Raw genomic sequence first — 6,000 nt, 5'->3', positions numbered from 1 at the left:
TGCTACGTTAGCTAGCTAGCTGGGATTTTCTACAAGGAATCTGCCTCGCGAAAAAGCTTCTCCCAAGCGTGACACCTACTCTCGTTGCCTGCTGCTTGGATTCCACCTGGCGATCTTTTCACCGTCTGCCTTTGCCTGTCTCCCCCTGCCTACTATTTATTTATTTTATCTCATACTTTTATAGCCTACTCGACTCATAGAGAGCTACTCTCTCAAGATATCTTGTTGGGGCGAGTGACTCTTTGAACTTACAAATGGCTAGCCATTCTTGTGGGCCGACTAAGGAGTATTGGTGTCTCAGAGGGGTCTTTGGCCTGGTTTGCTAACTACCTCCCTCAAAGAGTGCAGTGTATAAAGTCAGAACATCTGCTGTCTCATCCACTGCCTGTCACCAAGGGAGTACCCCAAGACTCAATCCTAGGCCCCACGCTCTTCTCAATTTACATCAACAACATAGCTCAGGTAGTAGGAAGCTCTCTCATCCATTTATATGCAGATGATACAGTCTTATACTCATTTGGTCCCTCCACGGATTTTGTGTTAAACGCTTTACAACAAAGCACTCTTATTGTCCAACAAGCTTTCTCTAGGTAGTGGCACACCAGGCCAAAGACCCCTCAGAGACACCAATACTTCTTAGCCAGCCCACAAGAATGAAATGGTCTACCATAATAAAAATAGCAGCACAACATTGCTTAAAATCATAGGCAATGGTGACATCATTTGGGACCTTTAAGGTTGCAGTGACACATCCATAACCAGAGAGGAAACTAGATTGCATACCAGAGAGAATATTTTAGACATCAAGAAAGCCAGTCAGTTGATTGTTGACAAGTTTTTCCCAACACTTCTGATAAATTTGCAAAATAGAAATTTGCCTATAACAGTTAAGATCAGCTTGATCTCTCCCTTTTAAATAGAGGACACGCCGTGGCTGCCTTCCAAGCAATGGGAACTTCCCCAGAGAGGAGAGACAGGTTAAAAAGGTGAGAGATAGGGGCTGCAACCTTAAAGAAGAAAGGGTCTAACGATCCTCTGTAGCTAAGTCATGGTCCCTGGAGAAGTATTTTGAATGGTTTTATTTAGACAGCAGTAATTATATAATTTTGGGAAATCTTCAATTTACTTTTGGGAAATCCAGCATCCTTACAGTGGTCTGTGCACCTGCCAACTTTCCTTTCCAATTCCCAAGAGGCTGAAACCAGAGATATGTATATAATGGCGAGATGTTCATGTCTCCACCCTAACAATAGGAGTCTTTGTCCCAAAGGCGGGAAGGCAGGTGACAAGCTTAGGTCTGCATATTATTCCCATGGAAATGCTTTGGGCTTATACTGGACATGTGGGCGAGAGTGAGACATCTCGCTTCACCTCTTCCTCTCTGCTGAAACTATATCACAGCAGAAAGCACCCGAGCGAGTGAAAACAGCGCCCCTCTATATGTCACCCATGTATCTGCTGTCTGGACAGAAATAGTATGACATGCCATATTATTTTGGTCCAGACAGCACCAGATACTGTACACTGTCAAACATACTGATACAGTCTGTGTCATGAAATTGTACCCTCCATCATTTCACTCATTCAGCAATACTTCCTCAATGGGCCAGAAGGTTATGTCACAATGTGGAACCTTAACTGGTCTGAGACTGACAGAGGCTAATGTGCCTTTGGCTTAGGCCATGTGGCTCTGCTGATGCTGGTATTACAGTGCTTTAGCCACACCGTGGGAAGACTGCGGATAGTTTTATGAACCTCAGAAATAGCCTGCCCTGTACTAACAGCATGTGGATTTGTAATTAAAAGACAAGCTCATTCCCATGTAAGGGTTGTCTGTCGATTTTTACGGTATTACTGGTAAAATAAATAATATCCACACGCACACACACAACCCATGACCCCGTTTTTAGTTGGGGAACAACACTTTTATTTAGATGTGGTGTAAGCTAGGACATTTTCATCTATTCTAGTGATTTAATTTGATAGGATTTGGTTACAGCACTTTTCTTTAACAGCAGGTTAGTTGACAGCCGGTCAATCTATTCATAATCCATTATTCATAGATGTAAGTGTTGTTGTTGAAATGTCTCTTGGCAGAATAAACATGAACCTGGGGCATGTTAGTCATCCTAGTTTAGTGCTGTGTTTTCCCTACAATGTGACATTAAAAAGTCAAAATGGATTGATACATTAATATGAGTGAACAATAATGTAATTTGTGACTCTTCATTTCTTCATACACTCATGAATAAATTCAGACATGGATTTTCAAACTGAACAGCGATAGCTATCCTCTACCAGGACAGTAGAATATATTTCAGCAAAACATGTCCAGCAGCGGTATGTGTTATGTGCCTCTCACGCTTAGTGTGATTATTATTAGGCTACCCTTTTCACTCTGTGACACTGGACAATAATTTAACAACATTCCTCATTCCCCTATAGCATCATATTCTCCAGAGCAGCTGTGAAGGAAGTATATGTTGCCAGGACATGACAGACCAGATGTATGCTACATGTCGTGACCTTTGTGTTGTGTTATATCTGGGGGATAACTGCAAGATGGCGAAGAGAAAACAGCGGATCATGGTCTTCTGGCCTGATCACTCATCTAGTTTGAAAGCACATTAATTAAGAAGTTATGACGTCAAGAATAATATGTATGTGGCTGTATGTGGATATTATGTTTGTACATGAAGAGCAACGGTGTGGTTATCTGGATATGAAAAGAGCGTATAGCAGAAGGGGGGGGGGGATCAGGTCTGTAGGACAACGCATATTGAATGCTGCATGGAAATACAAGTTGTAGATGTTGAGTGGAGAGTGGAAAGGTGCAGTAGTAGAAGTCATTGTTCTAATAGACAGTCTTTTGGCACCATCTAGTGTTTCATTACTGCTACACTACCTCGTGGATGAAATTAATGGCATTACGCTGCAATGAATGCATCTTTATGGATTTCTTCACTATCCTCTAGAAAACAACTCAACTGTACATCCTGGTTTTCTATGCATATATTGTTTAGATGTTTACATTAAAACATATCAGTGCCATACAAAAATGGTATAAATAGTCCATGGTTTCCATGATCAATTATTTAGGTCAAGGGTCAGTAACAATCGATACAAATATTGATAAGTCCGGGGCCTTAGCGAGAAAAAAAACCCTGTTACAAAGTGGATAAAAACATTACATTTGGTACAAAAATTCCTCAGGTTATATGAAAACATCTCAGAAGAAGTGCTCATTTCAAAATTAACCAGGAAGCGGAATTCAAAATGGCCACCAATGGAGACAATAATAAATCCATAGTCAAATTGAAAACATCTTACTAAGTCAAATTGTCAATAACAAAAAACAAGTAATAATACATCAAATGTATTCTTAAGGTCTGATTAGTGAAGAAAAAGAAAAAGGACTTAGGGCCCTGGTTCACGTGCCAGCATAACAGCATAATGCAGTGTATGACAATCCAAAATCCTGGCATTGACACTTTTGGAAACAGAAGGGGTCACTTTTACAGCTACACCACAGGAGTTCTCTGCAAACTTCATCAGTCTCTGGTAAGAGTTTCCTCAAAGGTGTCCAGGAATCAACTGTTTTAGCCCATCCAAGATTGAATGGTTTTCAGACTTGTTGACCAAATGCTTGTTTGATACACTGCTTGGTTTGCATGGTGCACCAGTGCAGCGGTATGTTCTCCATTGAAAATTACCTCTTGGAGAAGAGATCCTTCTTCAGATCAGTGACACAATCTAAGCTGTTGTCTTGTATCTCTCAAGCAAAGTGAAAGTGGACGAATCCAGATCAAGGTATGAAATGGTTCAGCTGCCATCGAAACAAAGGCATTAGTCACCTCTGGAGATGACTTCCATGCTGTCTTTTTGCCCTTTCCGTTGAAACCTTGAGGTTGTATAACAACTTGTGAATGTATAGAAGTGCCCCCTTTAAAATATTAATTAATATATCCGAAAGATCATCTCTACCAAACATGACGCTTTAATCCGCTGCATAGGTTTCATATCAAGGTGATATTACATAAATTGTATCATAATGTGACAGCCTATGCAAGAACCACCATCTCCAGTTTAAGGTCATATTCAGAGTAAATTACCCATGTTCTCAATAAATGAGCTATGGTGGCCATATTGGATTATGTTTAAAAAAAATAGAGGTGCCATGCCCCAATTTTTGCAGTGGTGGAGAAGTACTCAATTGTCATACTTGAGTAAAAGTAAAGATACCTTAATTGAAAATAACTTAGGTAAAAGTCACCCAGTAAATTACTACTTGAGTAAAAGTATTTGATTTTAAATGTACTGAAGTACAGTGGTGGAAAAGGTACTTAATTGTCATACTTGAGGAAAAGTAAATGCCATACATCAAATTCCTTGTATTAAACAAACTAGATGATACAATTTCTTTAATTGTTTTTCGACAGACATAATTTACAAACACAGAAATTGTGTTCAGTGAGTCTGCCAGATCGGAGGCAATAAGGGTAACAAATCTGTTGCAGCTCAAGTCAACATGCAAAACCCGCAATGCTCTGGGTCTGCGACCAAACGACCACCCCTCATCACTGTCAAACGCTCCCTAACACACTTCTGTGAGCAGGCCTTTCTAATTGACCTGGCCGGGGTGTCCTGGAATGACATTGACCTCATCCCGTCAGTAGATGATGCCTGGCTATTCTTTAAAAGTGCCTTCCTCACCATCTTAAATAAACATGCCCCATTCAAAAAATGTAGAACTAGGAATAGATATCGGCCTTGGTTCACTCCAGACCTGTCTGCCCTTGACCAGCACAAAAACATCCTGTGGCGTTCTGCATTAGCATCGAATAGCCCCCGTGATATGCAACTTTTCAGGGAAGTTAGGAACAAATATACACAGGCAGTTAGAAAAGCTAAGGCTAGCTTTTTCAAACAGAAATTTGCATCCTGTAGTACTAACTCAAAAATGTTCTGGGACACTGTAAAGTCCATGGAGAATAAGAGCACCTCCTCCCAGCTTCCCACTGCTCTGAGGGTAGGAAACACTGTCACCACCAATAAATCCACTATAATTGAGAATTTCAATAAGCATTTCTCTATGGCTGACCATGCTTTCCACCTGGCTAACCCTAGCCTGGTCAACTGCCCGGCACCCTCCACAGCAACCCGCCAAAGCCCCCACCATTTCTCCTTCACCCAAATCCACATAGCTGATGTTCTGAAAGAGCTGCAAAATCTGGGCCCATACAAATCAGCCGGGCGAGACAATCTGGTCCCTCTCTTTCTAAAATTATCTGCCGAAATTGTTGCAACCCCTATTACTAGCCTGTTCAACCTCTCTTTCGTATCGTCCGAGATTCCCAAAGATTGGAAAGCTACCGCGGTCATCCCCCTCTTCAAAGGGGGTGACACTCTAGACCCAAACTGCTACAGACCTATATCTATCCTACCCTGTCTTTCAAAGGTCTTCGAAAGCCAAGTAAACAAATAGATTACTGACCATTTCGAATCCCACCGCACTTCTCCGCTATGCAATCTGGTTTCAGAGCTGGTCATGGGTGCACCTCAGCCACGCTCAAGGTCCTAAACGACATCATAACCGCCATCGATAAGAGACATTACTGTGCAGTCGTATTCATCGACCTGGCCAAGGCTTTCGACTCTGTCAATCACCACATTCTTATTGGCAGACTCGACAGCCTTGGTTCCGCAAATGATTGCCTCGCCTGGTTCACCAACTACTTCTCTGATAGAGTTCAGTGTGTCAAATCAGAGGGCCTGTTGTCCGGACCTCTGGCTGTCTCTATGGGGGTGCCACAGGGTTCAATCCTCGGGCAGACTCTCTTCTCTGTATACATCAATGATGTGGCTCTTGCTGCTGGTGATTCTCCGATACACCTCTACACAGACAACACCATTCTGTATACCTCTGGCCCTTCTTTGGACACTGTGTTTACAAACCTCCAGACGAGCTTCAATGCCATACAACTCCTTCCGTGGCCTCCA

Source organism: Oncorhynchus masou, chromosome 15 (genome assembly GCF_036934945.1).
Source record: "Oncorhynchus masou masou isolate Uvic2021 chromosome 15, UVic_Omas_1.1, whole genome shotgun sequence".
Taxonomy (NCBI): Eukaryota; Metazoa; Chordata; class Actinopteri; order Salmoniformes; family Salmonidae; genus Oncorhynchus; species Oncorhynchus masou.
Note: the sequence above shows the minus strand (reverse complement) of the source record.